The sequence below is a fragment of the Acinonyx jubatus genome, chromosome D4, assembly GCF_027475565.1.
Source record: "Acinonyx jubatus isolate Ajub_Pintada_27869175 chromosome D4, VMU_Ajub_asm_v1.0, whole genome shotgun sequence".
Lineage (NCBI taxonomy): Eukaryota > Metazoa > Chordata > Mammalia > Carnivora > Felidae > Acinonyx > Acinonyx jubatus.
This window is the reverse complement of record NC_069391.1, coordinates 48,097,670-48,106,386: the sequence shown is the minus strand read 5'-3', so window position 1 is coordinate 48,106,386 and position 8,717 is coordinate 48,097,670.

The following is an 8,717-nucleotide window of genomic DNA, read 5'->3' as shown; positions in this document are numbered from 1 at the left end:
ATCTACTTAGAAATGCCCCAGTGTTTTATCCTTTTCACTACTGGATGAGCATTCAGGTATTTTTCTTCTTGATTTTTTGTCATCATAATGAATTCTGCTATGAAAACCCTTGTATGTATCTTTTGAGGCGCATTTGTACGTATTTCTTTGGGTATATGCATAGGATGAAGTAACCGGGTCACAGAATATGCATATTTTTAACAGACAATATCCAGCATATTTCCCAAATGTTTGCACCAATTTACATTCTCGCTGTGTTTGGAAGGAACGTTTGCATCACACTCTTGCCAATACTCGGTGTCACCAGTCTTTTTAATTTTAGCCATTCTCGTGGTGTGTAGTGATATCTCATTACAGTTTTAATTTGTGTCCCCTGGTCATTAATAAGGTTCAGCACATTTTCCTACGTTTATTGACCACTGGAATATTTTCTTTGTGAGGTGCCTGTTCAAATCTCTGGCTATCTCAGATATTTTACTTCATTATCTACAACAAAATACAAAAGACTCTACAGATAAACAATGAGAATTAAAAAGTGAAATTAGCAAGGAGACTGAGCACAGGATCAATATTGAAAATCAATCACCTCTTTTTATACTAGCAAGAAAAAATTGGGAAATGACACTAAAAAAAAATGATGCCACTGACAATATCATAAAAAGTCCACCACTGAGAAATTGTCGCAGCCAAGAGGAATCTAAGGGGATGTGACAATTAAATGTGAGGTGGCATTCTGAATGAGATCCTCGAACAGAAAAAGAACATTAGGTAAAAAAAAAAAATAATTAGGAAATCTGAATAAAGTATGACTTGAATTAAAAAAATAAAACCGGGGTGCCTGGGTGGCTCAGTCAGTTAAGCACTGGACTTCAGCTCAGGTCATGATCTTGCAGTTCGTGAGTTCGAGCTCCACTTTGGGCTCTGTACTGACAGCTCAGAGCCTGGAGCCTGCTTCGGATTCTGTGTCTCCCTCTCTCTGTCCCTCCCCCGCTCACACTCTGTATGTGTCTCTCTCTCTCTCTCAAAAATAACTGGACATTAAAAAAAAAATTTTTTTTTAAACATAACATTGACAGGGAAAGTTATCCTCCTCTTTGGCCAGGAACCAGTGAAAAGCATTACATAGTTTTGTCTCTTAAATTGAGACTGGTTGTTTTCACTTTGATCACCAGTGAAGATTAAGCAGCTTCTCTCATTGGCTCATTTTGTAGATGAGCAAGGGACACTTTAGCATGTGGTGGGCTGGGCAACATCATTAGGAAGGGAAATCAGACTCTAAATAGGCCGCCAATGCCAGCCTCCGCTTGAGAAACACACCTACATTTATTGAATAATTATTAACCACTTCAAAAAGAAAAATGGTGAATCTTGTCATTTCATTGAGCTATTTTTAAAACGTCTTTCAATAAAGTTTTACTGTTGGCTTGATTATATCTTGCATATTCTTTCCTACTCCAATGTTTTATGCTTTCTTATTGTTATAATTATGAATGAAATGATTCTTTCATTACATTTTCTAATCTTGAATGGGACTAACTCATTACATTTTCATATATATAAATACACATACACACACATATATGTGAAAGTTATTAATTTTGACTTTGTACCTGGACAACTTTGTAAAAATTATGTCTAAGAGGTTTTTTTATTGATTTTTCAAATTTTTGGAGAAACAAATACATCGGATGTGTGTAAAATAATTAGAGGACTAGAAATGTCAAGTGTGAGGACAATATGAATAAAAAAGACTCTCATCCACTACTGTTGAGTGTGTAAATTTGTCCAGCTACTTTGGGAAACATTATGGCCTTATCTAGCAAAGGTGAAAATATGCATGGCCTATGACCCAGTAAGTCTACTTTCAGGAATTATCCTGGGGGAAAAAATCATACAGATATACATCAGAATATATGCACAAAAATATTCATTGCGACACTATACATAATAGTCCCAAATGAGAAACATCCCAAATACCCCATAAAAGTTGTATGGATAAATATGTCATAGTCTATGCATGTAATAGGACCATAAATAACAAGAAAAACGAAGAACCACAATTATATGTATAAACAAGGCTAGATCTCACAAACATAATGATAAATGAAAAAACTAAACTCAAAAGAATACATAGTCCATTTATGTAAGTTTAAAAACAGGCAAAACTGGACTGGGTGATTCAAAGTAAAATTATAAAGCAAAGCAAGGATATGGTTACCATAAAATTCAGGATACTGGTTCCCTTTAGTACAGAGGGTTGGAGTTATATCCACGAGGGGCACACTGGATGGTAATGGTGGTGGGGCTTCTGGAATGCTGTGAAATTTGATTACTTTTGTTGGCTGGTGGCTATGTGAGTATTTGCCTTAATTATCCATTAAAATGTTTATTCATCATTGGTGCATTTTTGTATATGATTGTTGTATTTCACAATGAAAGATGGTTAGTAAACAAGAATCAAAGGTGTGAATGAACACATACTCTTACCTAAACCTTTTAGCTGATAATCCTGAGCAATGTCGACCACATGAGTGTAGTGTTTTCCAATCCTGCTTGTTTTTCTAAACTATAATGAAAATAAGCAGAATTGGAAATAGCCAGATGAACAGTAATTCAAACTCACTGTGGGCAGTAAGTATCCTTTCAACCTTCTGTGATGATGACGTATATGAGTGGTTCTCAGAGGGTAATCTGGGCACCTCAAGGTTCCCGGAGACTCTTTTAGCATTCTTTGAGGTTCTCCATTTTCCAAGCACATATCTGTTTGAGACTGGATTTCCTCCAAAGACTGAAACAAACAACGTATTACAGCAGATTGAATGCACAGTAGATACGAGAATCCAGTTGCCTGCTACGAAGCCAGACATTCGATATGCAAAACCTTAAAATACATTCTTTATTTCTTTTTGCCTTGGCAAGTGTATTTTCATAAAAATATTTTTTATGTTAAGATTTAATAGGCTTATTTTTCCCATTTTAAAAAGAATGAATATTTAAAACTTTTTCAGTTTTAATTTCTCCCATGGTACATATCAGTAAGAACCAATAAATGTAACCCACACAAATGCAATCTCTCTGGGGGTCTCAATATTTTTTAAGAGTATAGGTGGGTCTTGTGACCAAAACATTTAAAAATAGCTGATGTTGATATTTACAAGAACCCATTGGGTGGCTAATTGAAGATGAGTATTATGGGTTAATAATAACATTAATCTTTTTTATCGGTTGTTCTATTCACATCACACAAATGTGATTTTTCCCCCTGAACTTAGGTAACAACTGTGGTGGGAGGTTCCACTCGGGGCGAAGCCATTGACAAAGGAGGACGATGGGAGGTAAGGAAGACACAGGAAACGAGGAAGAACTTGGTTAGAAAAGAGTATTCTCTACAACAATAAACGAGTGGTAATCTCACCAAAAGTTTCCCTTTCACTGGAGAAATTTTGCTTGGGGAGCAGAAGAGCTCCTGAGAATCTCTGGAACCACAGTGCAAAAGCCTGTTTTCGGGGTGAGGGGAGAGTCTGTCACCCGCCGCCGTATTCTTGCCCTCACTCAGCCCCGGAGGCTGATTCTGCCCTCTGGGATTGGGGTTTCCCTGTAACTACAAGCCAGCAGCTGCCGAGGTCAATTACCCTCGGGCTACTGACCCGGTGTGGCGAAGCGGAACGCGCAGCCAAGATCTAAGTGGCCCTGGTTTCAGGATCTTCTCTCTCCTTTTCCCTTTCCCACATCCTGGGTGTCTTGTCACAGGCCTTTGACTAGACTCATTCCTCGGTTTCCCTCCTGGTCCCCTGGAATCCCCTGGGACAAAGACACTTTGCTGAAGGTCCTGCCTACCTCGCGCTACCCGCAGCCCTGCTCCAACACGCACACACCGCCAGAGGGTCCTGCACTGTGCATCCCCCTGCCACCCTCGGAATGCTCCCGTCGACAGGCCGGTGGCCGAGAGACACACACCAGGCCGCCCACCCAGGGTCTCCCCGCGCTTGCTGCCGGGACTGCCACTGCTGCTCACGACCGCAGACCGGCCCCCAGAGACACAGACGCCAGTCTGCATCAAGCCTGGCTTCACGTTTCCCTTCAAATGCCAGGCAACGCTCTGAGCCGGATTTCTTTTTCTCACGACCCCTCTTAGGGGTGGCCTGAGCCAGGCCCAGCGGGGCTTGAGAAGAGAATTAAATGGGCAACACTTTTACAATAGCAGCTGAGTCAGCATAAACTCCTTTCCCTCCGCTGACCGTGGGAGTGGCTAGCTGTCTTCGCTCCTTGGACGTTTCCGGTGGCTGCAGCAGTTTCTGGGTCTTCTTTAAAGGGAAACAGCCCAAAGCAAAACCTTCTAAGTAGTTAAGACTTAACAGCTAAATTTAGTTTTATTTCATCATCAGCCATTGCATAGCAAACCGGGGGGAATGCAGAAAATAACAATGAGTCTGATGCAACAAACGAAAAGGAAACTGAAATGCAAGTGGTCAAATTGAATTTGAAAAAGCAGGCTGGGACTTCCCTCTGGCCCAGAGGCTTGTCTTAGTTCAGTGCGTGGAAACTTCACGGAGCACAGGATTCTGCTGGTGGAAACTTCTAGATCGTGAATGCAAGGGAGATTCACAGCGGGGAGCGCGGCCGGGAAAGGTGTGTGCTTGGAGACAGCTGGTGTGTGTCGCAAGTCGGATTCCTGGCCGAGATCCATTTGGCCCGGCCACCCCCGTGAATGGCTATTTCTCGTCCCCTGTGCAAGTGGTTGAGCTGACACTGCACGTGCTCCTGGGCATCTCTCTTGGAACTGCCTCTTCTTCCCGCCCACAAACCTGGAACATCAGGGAATAATCTAACCAGATTCAAACGGTTGACATGTAAGGAGCACTTACAAAGCGCCAGGTGCCATTCATTTAAAAAAACAAAAATTTTTTTTAACGTTTATTCATTTTTGAGGACAGAGAGACAGAGCACAAGCAGGGGTGGGGCAGAGAAAGAGAGGGAAACACAGAGTCCAAAACAGGCTCCAGGCTCTGAGCTCCAGCATGGAGCCTGACTCAGGACTCAAACTCACCATCCTTGACATCGTGACCTCAGCCAGTCAGATGCTTAACCGACGGAGCCACCCAGGCACCCCTGCCAAGTGCCATTCTGACTAAATTATATAAATTAAAGCAATTAATCCTCACCCCAGTTTTAGGAGGTGGTACAATGGTTATCTTAATTTTACAGATAAGGAAACTGGGCACAGGGGTCCTCTTTTCCTAGACTGTTAAGAAATTTAACAATAACATCCTGGTCTCAAAGTTTTAGCAGGGACGTTGAAGGTCTAGTGTAACTTTCCCATCCTCATTTCCAGACCCCTTGTAGGGAGGGAAACTTGATTTTGTTCCTAGCTCTGATTTCTTATTTTTATAAAATGTCCAATTTTGCCAACTCCTTGACTAGCTCTTGCTTCCAAATCCCTGCACATCTCTGGCTCTTCTCCCATTGTCCAATTCTTTAAATGTCTTTCCATCTCTATCTAGCAGTCTTAAAGTACCAATTATTTGATTATCTCTCTCCACTTCACAAATCCCCCCCCCCCCCCCCGCTTATGGCTCTTTGCAAATACAGCTCTTCCAGTAGAACATATCATTCTGTTCTGTACTTGATGGTTTATTTTTTTTTTCTGTCTCTTCCAGAAGATTAGACTTTTTGAATCTGAGCATTGTATGCCCAGTCATTAGCACAGTTTCCAGCCCATGGTAGGGACTTAAATATTGTTTATTAAATAAATACTGTGCCTGGAATATGTGCTTTGATGAGCTTCTGGTTGTCAAGCTCCAGGAGGCTATCTCAATGCTATTTGCTGAGAGTTCATGTAATAAGTTGTCTTGACAAGAATTCAAGCCCCTGTTACATGCATGAGCGCATTGCTAGGCAAGGTGAACAAAGGAAGAAAAACAAAATTCAAAATACAGTACTATTCCTTTTGATAAAACTTAAATGTTATTTTAGACAAGGATAGCCCCACTGCGTGAGGATCTTCTTACTACTTCTTAAGCTCTTTTCAGCATGGTATTGCATCCAAAAGAAATAGAAATCTATCATCAAAAGTCTTTAGAAAGCAATACAGGTCTTCAGGGAAGTGTCTTGAAGAAACAGCAAAGTGGGAAACCATATCATGAAACTATTCAGTAAATCATATTGAGTTCCCGTTGTAAGAAAGTATGGGAAAAGATGGAAAGCTAATCAGTTCATTTTATACGGCTCTTATAACCTAGAAAAGAAAATCAGAAGGAAAAAACCATATGACATTCTTACTTATAAACGTGAAGATAAAAATACCACGTTAAACATTAGGAGATCAGACCAAAAGTATTTATCAACAAACAACTGGAGTTTATCCGGGACATTAATGATAGTTCAAAAGAAAACTGTTTGTGGAATTCACTGCATTATTATGCAACAAGGAGAAAAACCAAACACTAGTCTTAATAGGTGTCTCAGAACCCCTGCATTAATTAAAAAGCTATACCTTAGCCTACTGAAGCTTGAAGAAGGAGCTTAAATCTGATCAATATTATTATATCTGTTAGGAATTCTTTTTGTTGTAAGTTAACAGGTAACTCAGTTATTAGAGGCAAAATAATGAAGGTGGGTGCTTATCTTATGTCAATTTAAAGTCTACAGGGTGATGGTTGCAGGGTTAGATCAGCAGCTTAAAGCTGTGAGTGTGCTGAACTGTCATCTCTCTCCCTCTCTTGGTCTCTTGCTCATAGTCATAGGTCGGGTACACTGACTGCAAACATCAAAGACTTACAAGAGCATCCCTAGCAGAAAGAAAGGAATAAAGGCTGAAATTCTTATTAGAATTGCCCAGCAGACTTCCCCCAAATCTCATGTTTAGAATTGTGTCACATGGCTATATCTAGCTTATATTTGTGTCCCCCTCTCCAGTTTTGATTATATACTTAGGCCTAAAGCAGCACTGAGAACTCTAAGAATATGATAGAGGGATCATGCTATTTTTAAATGGCTTAGCTAACACCCACTTTTCCCACTGGCTTGAAAGTTCCACTAAATTCAATTGTCTTATCCTCAACTTTTATTCTGTTTCCTTTTAAAAATTTTATTTATTTTGAGAGAGAGAGCATAAGTGGGGTAGGGGCAGAGAGAGAGGGAGAGAGAGACTCCCAAGCAGGTTCTGAGCTATCAGCACCTGATGAGGGGCTGGATCCCACAAACTGTGAGTGAGATCATGACCTTATCTGAAATCAAGAGTCTGACGCTAAATTGACTGAGCCACCCAAGCAACCCCATTCTGTTTTCTTGATCGAATAGGACACCACTTGGTTTCAATTTCTATAGCCTTAGAAGATCATTTGATATTTGAGAAGTCAAGCTGACCTGTATATTTCTTCCTTTCTCAGATTTTCATGTAAATGATTTCTTCTTGATACATTTTACAGTCAAGTTCCATCTAAAGTTCTTATTGATGTATGGATTAGGAATGAATTCAATTTATACACTAATACAAAATTTAAAATAATGTAGATTTGTATGTACAAAGAGAGAAATATCTCTAAGATCTATTACTAAGTAAAAAAAGACAAATTAGAGATTGATATATATGGAATAATAATATTGATGTATTTACACTGAATATTTCTGTATGTGCAGATTTCCTTAATACATAGGACAATGTCTAGAAGGATACACATTAAATTATTAGCAGTGTGGGGTTGGGCTGGGGTCAAGAGGTGAAAGGTGGACTTTTTCCTTATATGAATTGTTTGAAAACTTAACAATGACAATAAATCCATGTGTATTTTGTAAATATAAATAAATTTAAGAATTCTCCCTTAGGGGGAGGAGCCAAGATGGTGGAACAGCACGCAAGTTTTTTTGTGTGTGTCTCCCGTCCATGAAATACAGCCAGAACAACACTAAACCATCCGGCTAATCGAGAAAACTGATCTGAGGATTAACACAACAATCTGCACAACCTGAACCACAGAATCCAGCAGGTACGCGGCACAGAGAGGTGAACTGGCGGAGAGAGAGAAGCCACGGAGGTCAAGGAGCCACTTCGGAGTGAGGAGAGAGGACGGAGACGTTGGGGAGGGGGAGAAAACGGGAAAGCACCCCCCCTTCAAAAGCAGCTGGAGAGAAAGTGGAAAAGTGGAAACAGCCGCAGGGACTGAACTAAAAAGGGAGAAAGGAGAGGGTTTAAATTCCATTAAGATTATATAAAAAGAGAGTGCAGAGTCTGAAACTCCAAAGCTTGTTACCTGGAGGTGCTCTGGTGAGAAGGGCGAATCCCCAGGAACAGAGCGAGGTCTGGGGTTCTTCAGGCCACACAGGGCGAGGCGGTTCCCCTGCTGCGAGGACAACTGGTAGAGGCCGTGTTGGTCCCCCAAAGGCAAGGCCCCAGTGAACAACCACATTCGCTGGTGCTGGAACAAGGTCATTAAGGATGAAGCCTGGTGCCAGATGCGTGTCGTGATTTGCCATAATCCCTGAAACGCTGCTGCCACACTATCTCGAGAACTTTTTCTGGGGCGGGCTGGCACCCGGACGCGGTCTCTGGTAGCTGTCAGCAGCACAGTCCCGCGAACATTCCTGGGTGTGGCCGGCACCTGGCCATTGCTCGGTGAGACCCTCCTGCAGAGGGGTGGAACAGGTCAAAGCCGCAGTCCCTCAGAAATAAGGGGACAGAAAAAACAGCCGCATCTGAGACAACACTCGGGAGGGAAGTG